We start from the raw sequence: 21,238 nt of genomic DNA, 5'->3' as shown, positions 1-21,238 counted from the left end.
AGTCTACACAGTTTTCTGCTATAGGTCATTAAATCCATCCATCCAGAAAAAAAACTTTAATAATTATAACAATAAAAAAAAGAATAAAATAAAAATAGTTTCCTGATATCCAGTACACAGGTTACATTTCACCATTATATTTTTCCTGCTTTCATTTTAAATGTGACCACTAGATGGCAGAATGTGTTCATCGCACGAGAGTCTGGAGAATTAGCAGGCTACATTTTGGCAGTAACTATCCCTGTACTCACAACAGGCCTGTTCTCATGTTAACATTTACACATGCGTCACAGAAAAACAGTAAAACTCTCAGACCTACATGCCACTGCCATATGCGAGGAGCTTGCAGATATCCACAGACATACGGTGACATCTTTGGATCTTTCCTTTCAAATGCACCCCTTATGCAAGGCCTCTCACGTTGTGCCAACAATTTGCAGACCTTGGTTCGGTTCAGCATGAAGGCACACACGTTGCTGGGCCAGATGGAGTTGAGACATCCCTCCCACTGCGAGTTCTCAGTCCTGCAGGGACTCAGATAGGACCCATCCTTGCTGGTGCTCACCAAGCTAAGCCTGTCCTCAGTTCTCTGCCAAACTCACGCTGTTTCAGAGGTCTCTCGCACAGCTGGTGCATTGCTTATGAGTCAGAATGCCCACATTGTTTTTCAAGTGGAGGTGTTTAAAAATATCTGATGCCCACAATTTGCAGTGGCCATATACATAAGCACCTTTTTTGGATGGACGGTTTTCTGATGAACCTTGCATTCAATGGATATTTCCAATAGGATTGAATATTCGGTCATTTACTCACCTTCCACAAAGCTTTCTGGGATTCAGAAGAAGATATTTTATAGTATACTAAAAAGCAGTAGCCATTGACAACCATAGTTTTTGTTTTTATCTACTAGCGCACTGTTGCCTCACAACATGAAGGTCGCTAGTTCGAGTACCAGCTGGACTAGTTGGCATTTCTGTGTGGAGTTTGCATGTTCTCCCCGTGTTCGCGTGGGTTTCCTCTGGGTGCTTTGGTTTCTTTCACATAATAAACTAAATTGGGTGTAATGTAGGTGTGTGAATGAGTGTGTATGGATGTTTCCTAGTACAGGGTTGCAGCTGGAAGGGCATCCGCTGTGTAAAACATGCTGGATAAGTTGGCAGTTCATTTCGCTGTGGCGACTCCTGATGAATGAATGAATGAATGAAGGAATGGATTTCAATGCTACCAGCTTGGCTACAATAAAAAAAAATCATCCTCCATAAAAAAAAACCTCCCCATATTTTTGTAAGAACTATACTTTTAAATAAAAATATGCAACACTAACGAAAACAATACAATTTATTTAGCTTTTACAATTTTTATTAGCACGCACCCTTGTGTCAAATTGACTTAGATAAAACAGCATCAGCCGAGAAAAGATATGTAAATGTATTAAGATTATCCTCCCCTTCTACCATACTTGTGTATGTGTGCATGAAAAAAGACAAATACACATTTCAGCAGGAGCTCATTGGAATGAAAACAAGAACTTGGGATTATGAATAATACATTTCTTTATCAGTAGGATCATGAAAAAGTACACCCTCTTTTGAAAGCCGATTTTATTATTACTATTAAAAAGCTTAAAATAGCCCTGAAATACTTTTTGACATCCTCAGGGCTATATGCACTCCTCACTATTTTAAATAATCATCATAACTAATTACAATAGTTTTCAAGCTCTAACATTTGAGGCAAAATTGTCAGAAAAGCAGTGCATTGGTGTTTCTTTAGGAAAACATGAATGGTTTACCTGAGTGTAATTGTATTTAAATCTGAATTACATAATTTAAAGGTGCCATAGAATAAAAAACTGGACTCACCTAGGCATGACTGAATCATAGATGCAAAATAATGATATAAAAATGAGTCTCAAAGACAATTGCTTTTCTCATTCTCATGAAATTCCTGTTTAAAAAAAAGAGTAAAATCCTAGTGTAAAACAGGCCAATCTAAACAAAATGTTATTTACATGATGTTATTTAGATGATTATTATGAAAGCCACCAGAAGTGTTTGATTACCCATCCCCCAACCCCCATTTTTTAAGTTCAAGACAGTTTATTATATGTCCTATGTACTGTATGTGGAACTTTTATTTTGAAAGTGGGACAGGCATTAGCTTTGTAAATGAATGCAAAAGCATCTGCTTATTTACAATTTGAATGCAAGGTTCCGGAAAGATGGATTAGAGGTTTATTCAGTGCCACACGGAAGAGGCAAAAGGTCTGTTAAAATGTGTCTTGTGTTAGTATAATGTGTATATATTGTGAAATGTAATGAGGCAACAGATGTGTGTATATTAGTAATAAGCCCACAAACACAGGTAATCTGCTGAATTCATGTTTAATGCACATTTAAGCATTGTGTGTGTATCACGTTCCATTGCCGCTATTGTTGGTAGAGTGAGCAAGTTCTTTAAGCGTAAAAGTCCGGGTGCTTTCACATCTGTAGTTCACTTCATTTGGTCTGGACCAAGGGCAACAAATGATACTTACAGGGCCGGATTAGGAGCACATCGGGCCCTGGGGCTATAGCAAATCCAAGGGCCCCCCTTTTAATTTTTTACCTCATAAAAGTATATATAAATTGTTGTTGTTATTATTATTGTTATTATTATTAATAATTTACTAATTAATATTATTATCTAGATCATTATATATTTTTTTCTATTTTATTAAAATAGGCCTGCAAGTATACAAACTTAGGTAATGACATAATATGAACTTTAAAGTTCAAGCAGGCTGCAAAAATCAGCAAAAAATATTTGCAATACTTCCTAAATTAGTGCTTTAAAATAAAAACTTTAAACAGAGTTTTACCTTTTAAACGTTTCTTTAGAACTTTAGCTGACCATAAATCACTAATGATGTAGGCCTAATATCTTTATTTACCATGCTTCTAATATCCAAAGCTTAATGTGGCCTTGCAGAAGGCAAACATCTTTATTTTATTTATTTATTTATTTATTTATTGCATGAGATATAGTGTCTGATGACAGTCAGTGCCAATATATCACTGCTCTATATTATTACTGTCATTTTCATAAAAGAGGCAAGGTAAACATTTATATAAAGTTTGCTTTCTAACTGGTTAGACTTACTGTAAAGCATCACCGAGTGTATTTACATGAGATAGATACTCTGTAACGATGGATAATTTAATAACTGCTCATTCAGGCTATTTGATTTGTTTGCACGCTGTCTCGGTTATATTGTTATATAAGTTACAGGTTATATGGTTATATTGCGGGCAGTTAGGGCGCGCGCCGGTTTGAGTCCAGCTGTAACCACCGCGCAGCAAAGACAAGGCTTCAGTTATGAGTCCATTCAGCACGATTCCCAGCTTCTGTTACAACATGTACAAGTTGATCAATGATGAAGACAGTATGAATTTTATATTTTGCTCTGTGACGAGCTTTGTTAGCCTACCTTTGACTGGATGGCTCTTTCGGTAGTGCCGAAATAAGGGACTGTCCTGGGAAAATTGGGGCATTTAATCACCCTTATGGGTGACTAAAACAGGGCTATTCAATATTCTGATTGTACTACAGTCACCTTGAGCCACAGGTTAGCACCGGTGTCACTGTTTTTGAACAGCAATGAACCGAAAGGAATACTTCACATTATCTACGGGAGAAAGCATAACGCAAAAAGGCGTTTCCCGCGTCATATCGTAAACTAATTCTTCAGCCAATCAAGGGCCCCCTTCTTACATGGCCCTGAGGCTTCAGCCCCACCTAGCCCTTACGTTAATCCGGCCCTGGATACATAGTAGCATTTTCTGCCATCTTTTGGGTCCTTTTCACACAACACTGATTGCCTTGGTCTGAACCAGTTAAAAAGAACCAAAATTAAGTCATCTGACAAAATCCACATTACTCATTGGCCAGAGGTTGTTACATATTTCCTAAACTGCTTTCGAGTGGTCAGAATTCACAAGCGGGAAATGCCGATGGATCTCCAGCAGGTAAACAAACCGGCAGACACAAAATATCACTTTTGACTATGGAGCTACGACTGTGCTGACTGATTGTATCCCTGCTCATAGTATACTATTTAGTTTGTATATATTACTTTAGACAAACTATAGCTCCATTTCCAGAATAAAGCGGCTGGAAAACAATGTTTTAAGAATTACAAACGGTGAGTCACTAAAGCATTACATCGTTAGTCACTTCAGGAGGAGGCGTGAACTAATTTAATGCTTATCTTTCGGAAATATTACCAAAGATCCATCAGGTAATGTTTTTCTCTCTCTTTCTGTTGGTAAAGCGCTGTCAACAATATTTTTCTTCCACATTCCATAATGCACAGCGCATCGGCCTACAGCAGTTGGATTAGTCCAAAAATGCACAGTGCTTTTTGCAGTTGGGTCGGTTTTAGTTCGGATTATATTCTCACAACAAACGCTCCAGGGTTGGTTTGAAAGCGAACCTCCTCTTACTCTTTTTTGGTACGCTTTTGGTGCACACTCGAGTGCGATTGCTACATTCACACCTGCCCAAACGAACCACACCAAGAAATGCGAATAAATGAACGATATAGGGCGATACTTTTCCACTGTTTGTCCAATTATCTCGCCATGTACAGTATGTCCGTGGACTTAAGATGCAGAGAGGAGTTGACCACAACAACAAGGTTCAAGTCCAGTGAAGAACAGTTTCAGAAAGCGGGTAAGACTAAAACAGAAGCCAAAAAATTAAATAAACCAGTGTGAGAGTGTGGTAAAATTTAAAAACATGGTAAAAATCAGACAAGGGCTTTTCTTTTTCTGGACTGCTTTTTAAGACCGTCGGTTGGGACTAAGGAAGTGGGTGACCTAATTTCGATAATTGTTTTGCTTAATTTTCACAATTAAAACCAAAAAAGATTATTACAAATTACATCACTGTTATGTGAGGATGCTGGACATTGGAGTTGAGGATCCAAATACAGATTTTATTAAGAGAACAAACAGAAGTAGTAATCCAAAGCATGGTTGGTAAACATGCCAATGGTCAGTAAACGCGGCAAACTAAGTAAACAAAGAAACTATGCAAAGGTCAAGCACAGCAACGCAAGGAAAAGGCATCATAATCAAAACAGTATAACAAGACTCAGCCACAAAGTGTGTGTGTGCTGTATTTACAACGCAATCTTGCAACAAAAAAATAATATAAACAAGTAAATAACAGAGTAAGAATGTGATAAAATCTGAAAATCTGGTAAAAATCAGATTAGGGCTTTTCTTTCTCTGGAATACTTTTTAAAACTGTCGGTTGAGTTTAGGGAAGTGGGTGGGCTTTTGTGCTTTTGAAAACACTATTGGTTAGGTTTAGGGAAGGAGAGTGGGTCAATCGATCTGTCAGTATGTTGACAGTGGCCTCTGGTGGATTTATGCGAGTACAGCAGGTGCGAATGGCACTCACCAGAGAAATTTGAGATCTGAAAAAGCATACACAACGGCCTCTGGTGAATTCACGAACACAAAAAAGTAAAAAACGTGCATCAGTGCATTTTATGACAACCGATCATTAGTTCATATTGATTGACAGTCATGTTTAAATATTTGGACAAGATTCTTCAGTCATCTTTTTTTTTTCCCTTTGTATACTAAGGAAAGCTACTGTGAACCAATTAACAGGTTTTAACCTTGACCTCTGAATCTTTAAACATAAAGAAAATCAGGCCAGAAAATTTAGTATGCAGTGGGCTACAATGATAATGCATGGTTAATGCAATAACAACCGTGATTGATCACGAGTGCAAATGAGTTTTTAGACTAGCAAATGTCATCGTCCAGTCTAGTGCTTGGCCATCCTTGGGATGTTCCACTCAGGTGCTTTACTGACAGCGAAGGGCAACCAACTGAGATTTGAATCGCTATATGAAGCCACCTGGGATATTCAGGTCTGACAGATGGTGAAAGCTTTTCCTGATGGTGGTGAGGGAGTTGTGTTACTTTGACACGTTGGTTTAACATCGTAATAATAAGCTAATAACTTGTATTCCCCACACGCTGACACCAGAAATGATTTCTTTCCTCGTGCAACTCTTGGAAGTTTTCCTTGCAGCCACTCTTGTCGAATCAAAGGCGAGACAGTAACAGAGATCTTTTGGTTTGCATGAGTGGACGGTGAGGTGCTGTCAGCTTGCTGTGCTCTTATGTAAGAGGTGAGGAGCAGCTCAGAAAAGCTGGCTGCCAGCTGTGTTGGTATTTGGATGAGAGCTCCTGCCTTGTCACCTCATTGTAATCTCTCTAATGCATATTCATTGTCAATGCATGGGAGCACTTCTCATTCAGAAGGTCATCCGCAGTGGGGCTCCATTGCAATGGATTTTTGCACGTTGAATAAGTCTGAGGGAGGACAGCGACACTGGATAAATATTCTCATCTAGATGAGTGCTATCATGTCTTCATTTCTCTTCTCAGAGGTGACCTCATGCTTGAAAGCTGAACGGATAATAATGTCATGTACAATGTAATGCAGAGTGACATTGCATAACATAAGGCATCCTGCTTTAATGCTTGGAAGATGTGAAAATTGCATGTAGCATATCATGAAAGTAAATCATTCAAGAAAGGTGAATTAAAAAAGAAAGATAAGAGATAGTGTTTATTATCAAGATGTCAGACATAAAGCTAAGCTTCCTGTAACTATTATTCTTTCATTTATTTTCTTTTCGGCTTAGTCCCTTTATTAATCAGCTGTTGCCACAGTGGAAGGAACTGCCAACTTACCCAGCATATGTTTTACGCAGTAGATGCCCTTTCAGTCGCAACCCAACACTGGGAATACACTCTTGCATTTACACACCCACACTATGGCCAATTTAAGTTATTCATATCACCTAAAGCACATGTCTTTAGACTGTGGGGGAAACCGGAGCAGTGCTACCCACTGTGCCACCAAGACACCCCTCTGTAATACTGTTTATATATAAAATGGATGGGCAAAAACTATTTTGGTATTTCTCACAAATAATTTCTCCGGAAAAAAAAAATCACTGCAGCAAACAAATAACTGCAGCTTTATAAACCTTTTCGCAAATCTAATTTAATTTCGTTCACTTATTTGTTTATTTTAGACAATTAGAACCCCAAAAATTTCCATACAAATTACATCACTCTTATGTGACGATGCTGGACAATGGAGTTCAGATTTTATTAAGATAATTTATTAGAACAAAAAGATGTATGCAGAGTTATCGAAAGCGTGGTCGGTAAGTTTGAATGGTCGGTACAGGCGGCAAACTACGCAAACGAAGAGACAAAGCAAAGGTCAAACACGGCAAGGCAAGGTAAATGTTTTGTAATGTTCACAAAACAGTATAACAAGACTTAGCCACGAAGGAGTGTGTGTGTGCTGTATTTACAATGCAATCTCAAAGCAATTCATAACTTTTTGATTTGCTCATCCAGCATTGATGGTTGGGTTTAGGGGTGGGGTTTGATGCCACGCCTCCTTTCTAAAATCATACATTTTCATACGACTTAGCCACTAAACTGACAAACTGTACAATACTTACGCTTTCTCGAGAGATCAGGCTGGTATTTGTAGTCCATGAAATCAGTTCATAATAATCCTCCGTCTGAGTGTGTAATCTGTGGGAAACAGAAACCGGTGTGTGTGTGAGGTGCATGCTGGGAGTTGTAGCAAAGACTTTAGCTTAGTCTCATTTCAAAGGTTGCACCCTCTGAAGGATGCATTTGAAGTGCACTGCGTCATTGTGGCGCGACAAGGATGTCTCATTTCAAAAGAATTCGAAGGTTCCTTCAAACGCAGCCTCAAAATGCGTCCTTCATTTCCCAGCTATTAAAGGACACAACAGGTGGATCCTTCGTGACCTTGAACCTCCCAAGATTCATTGCGCGCTGATAACGGCAGGACGTTTTTAAAAGAAAACTCCAGATTGAATGTATGAATTACGTTTATTTTACTTGGAGATCTAAACACGTTAAAAAACAAAAAGAAGGTGACATGTCTTACGAAAGAGTGATTTTATAGACAGTTTACATGTTTATGTGTACATGTATGGATCAAAGGAAATGTATTTCCAGCCTCTGTAAACCTTGCTTTGCATTTAGATTGTGTAAAAAGTACTGTATACTAACATGGACTCTTCCAGTCACCCCCTCCGATTAGCGTGAAATAGACTGATGCAAAGTTTCTAGCGAAGATTCAGAAAATGACAGAGGAAAGAACGAGTCGATAATGATGGGAGTTAGTGAGATAATTAATGCTGTACGTTGTAAATAGTAAGAGAAAAAATAGTATTCCAGTCGGAGAAGTTCATTGATGGTGTGTGTGCGCACATCTAAAAAGTAAGTGAAACTGAAAGTTGAATGCATGTTTAAATTGATTTTTCAGATTGCTTACAATAAGTTTTAAAATCACTTTGAAAAACATATATTACAGTTTTATTACGGCATATTAACAGCAGCTGTTACGGTTGCTAGGTGATTAGATCTGTCCTCTGTAGGCTAGATTGTCTCATTTCAAAACGCATGATTCAGCCTGTGTGGACTCACATTTGAAGTCTGCATCTGGATGCAGCCTCTGAAATGAGACATAGCTTATAGAATACACAATATATGTCACTTGTATGTTTTTGAATGGGCAAAAGTGTAACAGTCAAAATGGTGAACAAAGCCCACCTTCTAGTACAGGAGCCAATCATTGATCGCTATAGACTGACAATACTCTGAGGAAGGGGCTCAGACCAGAAGTCAGTTTCTGCAGATTTTGTGTGATTTGGATGTTAACAAATAAAACTAAAGGGACAGTTGTTTAATTATATTCATGATTTCTAATATGATATTCAATGGTAAGCTTGGCAAGCAGTTTTGGAGAATTTGATGTTTCCCCATTCAAACAGAATGTCCAGGCATACTGCCTAAAAGGCATTTCAAAGATGGCTGCCGAGTGAAATGACTTGCCTTAAAGGGACTTTGGTTGTAGTTCGTTTATGTGACGTGTGTGTATTTCTCTAGCGATCTGCAGCCGCTAGTTTGCTGGAGATCGTAACAATCACACAGTAAAAATTTTTTTTCAAAATGCACAAAGCTGCAAAATATCTCTAACTGAAATATATAGTGACTCTGTGCTGGTCACTTTTTTTTTTCCATGACACGGCCTGTAAAATCCATCCCTATTTGATGGCTGGAAAAATATATTGCGAAAAGAACGCTCCCACCTGTATAAAGCTGTTGTTCTACAATCAGATCTAGTGCTGCACAGATAAAGCGTTTTACAGATTGAAAGGCAATCTCCTATGACAACATGTGCTGTGCCCTCGTGCCTGTGAGACTGAGCAAAATGCAATATCCAAACCCCTCGTTCCCAAACAAGGCCAACGGATCGACTGCAGTCATAATTCAAATGTTTCTGTCAGAGCTGTCACACAAGTTCTTGTGTAATTGGAATGATTCACTTTCGGGAACCACTTCAAAAGAAGTAGAAATCGATACGGTGGAATATGAAGCATCCTCTCTCAGACAACCAGGGATCACACTGACGCATCACAACCTCTTTCTCTCTTCATCCGTCGCTCTCTTCTCTTCTTCTGTCTGGTGCAACATATGTTTGTCAAATCCTCACTTCTGTTTTAACGAGCATTCACTGATAAGGAATATGACAAACCGAAACTCTCAAGTTAATATCATTTTTTCAGCAGTATTGTAATCATATTAAGTTACTGTAATTTTGCATGAAGAATAGCTTGTTTTCCCTGAACCCTGAATGTACAAATCTATAGTCCATTATGGTATGAAAGGTTCAGAGAGCACATTAACCTGAAGTGCACATTATATATTGAACAGTCTGGTCAGTGCATGCACCCTCATCAATTATGCAGAACCATACATAAAATCCTTGTCTCGCTTCAATCAAATATGAAAAACAATTGGATTGTTTTCCTAATTTAAAACGGACAGTTCTGAAGCAGCATCATCTGAAGGCTCCCAGTTAAGCCTTTTCCCCAGATTGGTTCATCATTTGGATCCGACAGGGCTGATTCAGTCAGTGATAAACGTGATAGGTGGGAATTTGTCCCATTATACTGACAACACTTGATAAATGCCTTGTAAACAACAAGTCACAGCTGTTAATGTATCATAATAATCCTAGATTAGGAAGAGCTGGCCAGGCCAATCAATGCAATTAAGCCCTGACAGAGCCAGCTCATCCACATGGTGCTTGCTATCGCATGCAAATAATCGCAATTGCACATCATCTTAATTCGCAGCAATAGGTTAGCACAAAACAGCATTCGAAAAGCGCCAACGTCAAATCTAACTCAAGCTTCTGCCACAGCTGGGCTTTGAAACCGAATTACAGATGACATTTCAGGGTGTCTGACCATCAGGTCGCTGAGGTAACTCTTAGCTTCATTGCCACTCTGCATAGTCATGCCCCATTGAAAACCATCTAAAGTGTCTCCTTCAATTCACATCCAAATCTTATTTTTAGCTCTCAGGACATTTAACTGATGTTTTCTGGAGAAATATCTCAACTCCCCTGCAGTCTGGCCTTGCCATTATGAGAGTGATGGTCAATTGAGATGATCAATTTGCATAATGAGGCGTTAAATTGGAGCCAGTTTAGCCACCTTCCCCCGTATCCAGCAGCTTTTGCCCAGTGGAGGGTGCATGGACGCAGACAACGCTCTAGATATCCAGCACAGGCGTCCGTCTGCCAGTCGCCTCTTTGTATACGCTATTGCTGAAGACCAAATGACCACTTTAACATATTAACTTAATGGATGAAACTGGCAGCAAATTGATTCCTCTGTGTCAGTAGAATAAATCCTTCAATCCTGCTTTGAATGCAAGACACCCATAGAGTTAATGCATTCAACAACCTAGATGCTTATCGTATCATACTTGGATAGTGTCGGGTAATTGCTTTGAAGAAGATCACGGAATAAAAACACTTTTTAAACTTTTGATAAATATCTTCATATATCTAATTAATATTCCCTGAGAGCGATACCCAATTGCTTCTTAGCGATAGCATCATCAATTTTGTAGTCTGTTAAACAGTGAAAACATTAGGTTAGCCTGACTAAGCTGGATAAAGTACCGCTGGTGCAGTTGAGCGTGTTGACCCCTTAAGATGCCACCGCTGAGGATTTATAACAGCACATCAGTGGCAGTGTGATTGATGCCGGAAGATTTTGAGGGACAGCTGGCTCATGATAGAGCCATCAGTGGTCTGTTCCTTGTCATCATATACAGCTGTTGTTAAGAGATCTTCTGCCCTCGACACATTCACTGTTGCTACTGGACATGGATGACACATGACATTCACAATGCCTTCTGCATGGTTAACAGGATCAGTCCCATCACTATTGTGTATTTATGACATGAAGATTGTAATCATCTGGTGGACCACCATTGGCAAATCTTGATTTTACGAACTGGCTGGCCACATATTCAAACAGAACATCAACAATACATCTCACTTACTATTGCCACAGTGGAATAAAGCACCAAGCCACAATCCAGCACTGGCAAATCCACATGAACACAGGGAGAACAGGCAAACTCCACACAGAAATGCCACCTCGCCCATTCAGGACTCGAACCAGTGACCTTCTTGCCACTGATACACCATGTTGCCCAACAACAAATCTATGATACAATTTTGAAGTAATAAAATATTTATAGTCCCCTAATTCCTAACACTTAATTTCCTTCACTATAGGTCAGGGGTGAGCATGAGGGCCGTTGTTCTACATTGTTTAGCCCCAACTTTAATTAAACACACCTGTTTAAAAATTTCTAGTGATACTAATTAGAATGTTCAAGTGTATTTGATTAGTGTTGGAGCTAAACTGTGCAGGACACCAGCCCTCCAGGACCAAGTTTGCCCACCCCTGCTATAGGTTAACGTACTCCACCCACCCTACCCCACCCACACACACAAAATTCTAAACTATTTATATTACACAAGAATTTGTTAAAAACAAAACAAAAATAGAAATAAATTATATGAATTATGGTGGTTGATTTTCTCTGCGTTGAGGAATTGGTGTGACCTATGGCGCCTGTCTTGCGCATAGTCGTGAATTTATACTTCTGCGTGCTGTTTGTGTTTCTTCCGAAATGCTAGTTGGCAGTAGGTTTTTATTTTCCTCTGTATCGAGTTTCTTCGTGGGTGTTTTTTTTCCCATGAACTCTACCTTAATGTACAAGTAGCTCAAACTCGCTCAGAGGCGGGAACCAGCTGACGTGCAACAACTTTAATCATTAGGTAAACACAAAACAACACTCTCCATCTTGAGCTCCTTCACGGGATTCAACACTTGTAAACACTCGGTCAAATGAGCTTGCAGCTCTCTGCACCACCCACACTTGTCAATGCTACCAAGCTGACCAATCACAAAGCTGAAGAAGCTCCAGATGGAAACCTTTGTTTTGTGTTTAGCTACTTTTACAATAAGGTATCGTTCAGGTAAAAAAAAAAAAAACACTCAAAGTAACTCGAATAAAATGAAGTAAAGGAAAACCTACTGCCAGCAAGCATTTCAAAACACAAACAGGAAGCAGAAGTATAAATTCATTACTATGCACAAGGCAGGTGCCATGGGTCACGCTGATCATTTAACACAGAAGTATAAACCAGCCTTCAAGAGCTGCAGTCCATTGGTTTAAGTCTTAGCTCTCAGGTAGGCCCTTTAGGATGTCCTGGAGGTGTAAATTATCCAAATTGCAGCATCTAGCTACTGGTGTACCGCAGGGCACAGTTCTTGCACCACGTCTCCTCTTTATTTACATGCATGGCATCACTAAGAAACTAGACTTTTCATATCACGGCTATGTCGATTCTCAATCCTCAGCAACTGTACACACTGAAGAGTAACAATTGTGTCAATTTTGCAATATCATTATGCCCTCAATAAATTTGTACTAATTTAAAATGGAGTAAGATGACATTTCTTTATGTATTCTTGACAAGTATAGTACAGCTCTGAATGTATGTTGAGTCATTTTACCTCAGACACTTTGTCAATCATTAAATATGACTGAAGTATACATTTAATTTGATATGAATATTAGGTACGCATCATCCTGTCTAATCTAACTTCAGACTATTAATTACTTTATTAGATTATTAGAATTACTGGTCATTGTTATTATGATAACCTAAGCCCCTCTGACACCCTCTGCCAATGCATTGATTAATTAACAGTTGGATGTGCAAAAACTTTCTTCAGTTAAACAAAGAGAAAACTGAAGTCATTGCATTTGGGAACAAAGATGAGGTCCTCAAGGTAATGATTTAGTGTTGATAAGAGTTTCAATAGTCATGTCAAAGTGGTAAGTAAATCAGCATACTATCATCTCAAAAACATTTCAAGAATTAGACGCTTTGTTTCCAGCGAGGACTTAGCGAAACTTACTTGTTAATGCTTTTATCACTAGCAGGGAGGATTACTGTAACAGCATCCTCACTGGCCTTCCCAAAAAGACAGTCAGACAGTTGCAGCTCATCCAGAATACTGATGCCAGGATTCTGACCAGAACCAGAAAATCAGAGCACAGCACACCTGTCCTTAGGTCTTTACACTGGCTCCCAGTTACATTCAGAATAGGTTTAAAACATTATTACTTGTTTATAAATCACTAAATGGCCTAGGACCTCATTACATTACAGATATGCTCACCAAATACAAACCTAAAAGATTACTCTAATCGTTAGGATCAAGTAACAGAAATTCTAAGAGCTTAGTCAAAGCGGAGTGAAATCATCTTCAGCTACTGCACCCCTCAGATGTGCTCCAACATTAAGCACATTCAAATCAAGACTGAAAACAGATCAGTTTAGCTGTCTCTTTACTGAATGAGCACTGTGCTATGTCTGACAGATCAAACTATTATGTCTTTCTTTTCTTTTTTATTCTTTTTTTATAGTTTTAACACATTTTAATCTGTTTTGATTTGTTTTAATCCTTTTAAAATTATTTTAATAATTTTTATTTTCTTGTTTCTTTTATTCTTGTTTATGTAAATCACTTTGAATTACCATTGTTTATAAAATGTATTATATAAATAATTTGCAAATGAAACCCAATTAAAGTGTTACATTACTTCTAATTAATAGTTTATAAAATCCAAACGTCATTTGAACCAGCATGTGTATACAAGATTGTGTATAATCTTAGCTTTAAAAAGCTCTCACACATTTGCCTGATTTTGAGACATTCTGAGCATTTGAAAGAACGTGACCAAATAGAAAGAGAGAAGCAAGGTTGTAGCAATGCCCAGTTAGTCAACAAGTCTTTTGAGACTGATCTTTTTAATTAATCAGTTGAAGCAGTTTAATACACCTGCCTTAAAAGATTAGTTCATAAATCAGTCTGAATTCTTCCAGATGACTCAGTAAAAGATGAAATTACATAAAAGAAAGAGAACCTCTGAAGGGAATTTTATATATAACATACTGTATAGAGATGTTTTGGCTTTTCTCTCACTCATAATCTTAATTCCCCACTAGATAATACCCAGCATGCACATGACTTTAACATAATGTCGGATTGATGTTGTACCCCAACATCGTGGAAACACTGGATTTTGTTTGAAAATGAAAATCAAGTTGATGTCAGAACCCAACAACAGGCCGACATCAATGTCCAACCTAAAATCAACCAAATATCAAGATCCAATGATGTTACAGCTTGACGTTGTGTGGCAATTACTATCATGATGTCTATCAGACGTTGAGTTTTGGTTGCCATAACTGACAAATAAACGTCAGTGTTTCAGGTCAACATGACGTTAGTTTAAGATGTTGGCTTGATGTTGGTCACTTTTCCAACCACAACCTAAAATCAACCAAATATTAACATCATTTGACATCGTTTTTGGATAATGTTGTCCTTTGATGCTGGCTAGACAGTGAATTTTGGCCACCTGACTGCACGACCTAAACCTAATCTAATATTAACATCAACAGTGTGTGCCTGCTGGGTAAACACTACTGCTGAAAAATAAAAGTTGTAGTATCACCAATTCCTACTTTAACATCATTCAGTTTTCCATACAAAAGACACACATTCTCATTGAACTGATAAACTACATTAATTCTTAATTCTGCCAATCTTGTGAATAACATATGACCGAATCTTTCAATAAGGCTTAATACCTATTTCAACACCTGATGTACCACCATGAACACACAAAACAACCCACGAGAGCCTTATTGCTTTTTATTGGATGAGCATACAGTCTTGTTTGTCTTGCCACAAGCAACATTGATTAGTCTATATTAGGAATTACATAGATGTATTTTACATGGATGTTCAGAACATAAGTTACCTTGATCAAAGCAACCAGATGAGTGGGGGAAAAGCAATCTTCAAATGGCAGGTGATTATGTAAAGGTCATTTCCCCCCTGTAATTTGCAGCTCAAGGCAAAGAGAGATGACACATACATGGTTATATGGAAGCAAAAAAATTGAAGGCCTATTAAGAATTTTTTCCAACATGTGAAGTAAATGGTGTAAACAATATCATCAGAAGAAAATATAAATTAATAATCCTAATAATCCTAATTAAAAAGGATCATATTTTGAGACAGTTTAATATTTCAGAGACACTCAAATAATGTTTTCTCCGGCTGTAATGTCATATAAGTATTAGTATGTGCATAAAAAGGCTGCCGCCTGGTATCTAAAATATATATTATGTATTCATATTATGCATTTATCCTCAGTCAAATCTTTTACAGCAAAGTTTTAATAGGACTTGTTTTAAAAATTCATAGACGTTCTTTTCAAATGAAGCAATTCTTGTCATTAGCAGAATGGGTGTTTTATGCAAGGCAAGTTCACAGAGCAGAGAGCAGACATTTCGGTGTCATTTAAAAATCAATGAAGACTGTGTGGCTGCAACCGTTTTGGAAGTTTGTGCCCTGCTTTGAGGTTTGCTTCTGCATGACAAAACACCCCCGCTGGAAAAATTAATTCCTCTTTCTAGACCAGAAAGTGTCTTCAGACCTTCAGTCACACGGTCTGTGGTGCAACGTGTAATGAGGATGCAAGGTCGTTTTTGATGACGAAGCCTTCAACCCACGTTCCATTAGAAAGACTGCTCGAGGTGATGATGGAAAACATCAAAACCCCGAGATGCCAATAACATCCTGATTTAATGAAAGTCACAAATACAGGATTGACTCTCCAGAGCTTTTATTTAAAGTTCAGATTTGGCAATACAAATTCATTCATTTATTTATTTTTCCAAATTAGAGGATTAGTTCATGCAAAATTGAAAAGCAAATCCCAAACCTGTATGACATTGTTTCTTCACAAAAGGAGATGTTTTAAATGTGCTGTTCACTCTTTTTTTTCCTTCCTGCAATTACAATTATGGGGGCTGGAGCTTTCAAGTTTTAAAATGATTTCAAAGAAAGCGTATGACTCACAGTCTTTATTTGAAGTCTTCTTTTAGCTTTGCGTGATGAGGAAACTTCAATTATTTGCTGAAAAAGTTCCTTGAGGTCCATTAGCCATTGTTACCAGACAACGAGTGTCAGGGAGTTAAGCTAAATCCATGAATAAATGACAGGTTTGTGAACTAAATCAACAGATTAGTTGAAAAGGAATAATACTAATTCGATCATGAATCGAATGCAGTTTTCTTCACCATTTTTAAATGATTTGTTGTCAACATAGCAAGAACAGTTGAGGTGAGTTACATTATGAAATGGCTTAAGAATACTTGTATCCTTCAAATGACAGCTAAAAACCCATCTTTCCCAAGAGTACCTTAACCCCGGTGAGTAAAACCCCTCTTTTCTCCCCCATTTTACCACACGCCAATCCAAAATGCTTTTAATTCTGAGTGTGCCTCACACAGGTGAGTGGGCTTAACAAACCACCTGTAGAAAAGAGACTAATTTATCTCATTGACACATTAAGGCCCAACCCCAGTTCTATTTTTGTACCCCTACCCCTTCCTCTTCCCCTTGGCCCTTGAAACAGAGTGTGAAGAGGAGAGGACTTCAAAAAGTACCCCTAAGAAATGGGACACCACTACAACACCTGCACATGTCAGCATATGTCATCGCAATCTCTTGCTTCATATGAGATCGACGATGGCGACTGCTGTAGTTCCAGTTGTGTTATGTTTTGGTATTTATTTTCATGAAATTACTGAAGGCATATTTCATGTTATCATAGCGATATAATGTGGCAATAAGCCATATTCATCTATAAACAGACAAAAACAACATTAACGTTATACCTGACACTGTAAAAAGCTTATTCCCAGCCACTAGACTTTTCTGACAGGGTATTTGAGTGTCATCGAGTGTCAGATGTAAAAGCATGTTGTTGAACTACTATACAGGAGTTATTATTGTGGATTAAAGATTGCAAAATTTTGTGGTTTTCATTATACCATATTTTTTAAAAAGCTTGACGGTAAAACACAAACGTGGTTATGAATGTATTAAAACATGTGCTTCATTTTTTTTTTTTTATAAATCGTAATAATGACAAAAAAATACTAATTTGAGCATCTTTACCCCTTAACCCTTGGCATTCAAGCTAAAGAGAATTGGGACACCCCTATCCCTTCACTTCAACGCACAAAAATAGGGGTAGGGGCAAGGGGTGAGTGGTAGAACTGGTATTGGGCATAACTGACACAAACACGAAGTGTGCTTCACACAGTCGAGTGGGCTTGACAAACCACCCGTAGAAGCACTTTCTCTCTCTCTCTATATCTCTCACAAAAAACAAAAACAAACAACTCTTATGCTGTTCAGACTGCATCATTTTCAAACTAGTCACGTGAAAAATGTTTTCACACAGCATGAATACCTGGGGTAGCGTTTTGTTGCTGCTTTGTTTACACTGCAAGATGGAACGGTGACAGGGAGTTTCACACTGCATGGTTTTATAATAGGAGGACTTGCCGACAACTTTGTCCTAACTATGTCTCACAACCAAACACACAAGATAAGTGACATGGAAAAAATTCAATGTAACGTAGTATATATTTTGCTATTATCTATAATGAGAAAGAAGCCTTTAGTGAGGTAGAAAATGTATTTATTTCGCTCACCTGGCTTTAAAGAGATTTACTAATTTCTCTTAAACTTTGTTCTTTTTAGACCCGGTCGTGATATTGCTCAGATGACACCTCAAACAGACACGGTTGCTTCTGACAAATTTCCACTAGTTTTCCTTTTTTTCTTGGGTCCAAATAAACTAAAAATGAGCACTTTTAACTTCTTCCCAACCTCCCACTGATCTGTAGATACCCACAATAGTGGAGGCTGCTCTCTCATTGGCCGTAGGTGATCGCTGATATTATTTTCAATCAGAACACATTTCACGGCATGATTTGAATTGCCAAAAGGTCCAGATGTTTAACATGCCAAATATCTGTCGAGTGTCGGTGATTCTCTCAGAACACATCTTTAATAGCTCAAACTGTGTGATAGTTACTCTGCGATTTCTCCAAACCTGTCGGTAAGCCAAAATCAGGGCTAAAATCAGCATTACTCTAGCATTAAACTCTCTGAGCACAAACAAGTTCCTTTGTATAACTAGCACTTCTTGTGTGTATTATTTCTTCTTCCCTGCAGGCACAGGACATCAACATGGCGTCATATTGACGTTATATCCCTATGATGTTGGATTTTATTTGCAATTGAAAATTGGTGTGGTGTCAGATCCCAACGTCAGGCAGATGTTAATGTCTAATGTTCAAATGTTACTCTCCAACACAATCTAAAATCAAACGAATATCAACACAATTTGACATCATTATTGGACTATGAAATAACCCTGTCCTTAGATGCTGGCTAGACATTGAATTTTGGTAACCAATGAGCTAAATCTAACTTAATATTAATGTCTCATGATGTTGTGTGCCTTCTAGGTTGTTGAGTCACATAAATGCTCAACAAAAGTGTCTGCTAAATGACTACATGTAAATGTACCTGCAATACATGCATGATTCATATGTATCACTGTTATAATCATTTTACGGTGTTGTTTGTTTGTAATTTTACAGCTTGAGAGTCTCAATAGGTTAGATGGCATATTGAACTTAACAAGGATAAACATCGACTCTAAAGAATAGACTTATTGATTCAACCGCATACCTGCTGTGAACCTGTCTTCTGTCAATACATGTTACATATATGTGTCAGTGAGTTGAGTGTGTGCTTGGTGATGCAGTGTTCTGTAACAAGAATGAGCCTAATAAATCAATCTCCAGAGGATGAGAATATTATAAATCTATCCACCCTTTTTCTGAACGCGGAGGTTTTGCCTGACTCACAGCGGTATTATGCCTTTCATTTCCTGTCTCTGGAGTTTCTGGTCAAATTAGTGCGTTTTCAGAGGCAATAATGTAATCTTAAATTAGTTTAAAGGAGCACATGACTCCATAGTTTCATCACTCTTACAGTGTCGCAAGGACCCTCTTTTGTCAGTGTCTCACCCGTCAGAGTTTAATGAGTGTATAGTTGAAGCAGCTTGGGGTTTGATACACTGAAGATAGATAGGCCCATATCCAATAGGAAATGGGAATGTGATGTCAAAATGCAAGTTTTTGGTCTGTGGGATGTGCAGTTGCCATAGAAATTAAGTAGTAGTGAATATATCCTTTTTATATTATGTCATATTTACTGTGTAATAATAATAATAATAATAATAATAATAATAACAATAATAATAATGTATTTTTATTTATATAGCGCCTTTCCAGAGCTCAAGGACACTTTAAAAAAGTGTAACAAAAAGAGATAGTACAAACAGACATTGAAAGAAACAATGATCAAGTAGAGACAACATTAAGTTCACAAACACACAAGAAGTGAAACATAATAAACTGGAAAAAACAAAACAAGACCTAGGAGACAAATATGCAGAGTACAGGTTGATCAAACAAAGTTGTCAGTTTATCAAATCAGAAGTGTAACATTCAGAAAACAAGTGAGTTTTAAGTAAAGATTCAAACTTTTCCCTAAACCAATCCAATAGCTTTTCACATCAAAAGTAAGACAAAAGTGCACTGCAACCCTGCAGTTTTACCTTGATTTGACATTGTTTTTTAAATCTCTTTTGTTAAAATATTGGGGATCAAACCCAAGCACGCTTCATAAGTACCATACTGTACATTGTAGGCTACTGAGCAAACTAACCAAAAAGTTTTCATTTGGAGATGTATAGGCGCTGTACAAAAAAAAAAAAAAAACAGCATGAAAATAATCTGTTATTTGTTGATAATATGATAATAGTTTCCTGTAAAAGGGCGACACAGTGGCTCAGCGGTTAGCACTGTCACCTAACAGCAAGAAGATCACTGGTTCGAGCCTCGGCTGGGCCAGTTGGCATTTCTGTGTGGAGTTTGCTTGTTCTCCATGTGTTTGTGTGGGTTTCATACAGGTGCTCTAGGTTTCGCCCTCATTTCAAAGACATGCGATGCAGGTAAATCGAATAAACTAAATTGGCTGTATGTATAATTTTTTTCTAAGTGTGTATGGGTGTTTCTGAGTATTGGGTTGCAGATTCATTTCGTTGTGGTGACCCTTGATGAATACAGGGACTACGACGAAGGAGCATGAATGTCCCTGTAAATATCATTAGTGTGAAAAAAGAACAAAAGTAGCTGTCATCAAACTGCTCCGTGCTTTTCATTTGACCTGAAAACTGCAGTCAAACATATGTTGAAGTAAATATTTTGCAGTTTCACAAAAATGTAAGCTGAAGCATGTATTTCCAATAAGCCTGTGTTCCAGCATACAGTATAATGCTAAAAAAAGTATCCTCCATTTGAGATCTACCTATATTTTATTATCCTAAGCTATATCAGTGCCACTTTTAATGAAGAAAACTGAATTTTTTATGGAATAAATGTTTGCAGTATCTCATATATGTGTCTGTATTTGTGTCTGTGTGAGTGAGAGAGTGAAGAGATTTCAATTTTATATGGTTTATTCTGAGAATACAAGTATACTTTTCAAAAACTGTTAATAATCAGGTCAGGTTGTCTCTGCTGTGATTTGTGTTGGTTTACATTGTATTCTCCAATCAGTGTCTCCTAAGTTGGTGACTTCTAAATGTATCGCAACCCTGATGAAGATTCTCACATGCATCGCAAACAGTGAAGTTTGACAATTTCAACTCAATTTTGGACTGATCTGTCTCACATAAGGTATTGTGGTGCTTTGTAAATTACAATGGGCATCAGGAGA

The sequence above is a fragment of the Danio rerio genome, chromosome 6 (genome assembly GCF_052040795.2).
Source record: "Danio rerio strain M-AB ecotype USA chromosome 6, GRCz13ab, whole genome shotgun sequence".
In the NCBI taxonomy this organism is placed as follows: domain Eukaryota; kingdom Metazoa; phylum Chordata; class Actinopteri; order Cypriniformes; family Danionidae; genus Danio; species Danio rerio.
The sequence above is the reverse complement of the archived record's forward strand: the minus strand, read 5'-3'. Positions refer to the sequence as shown.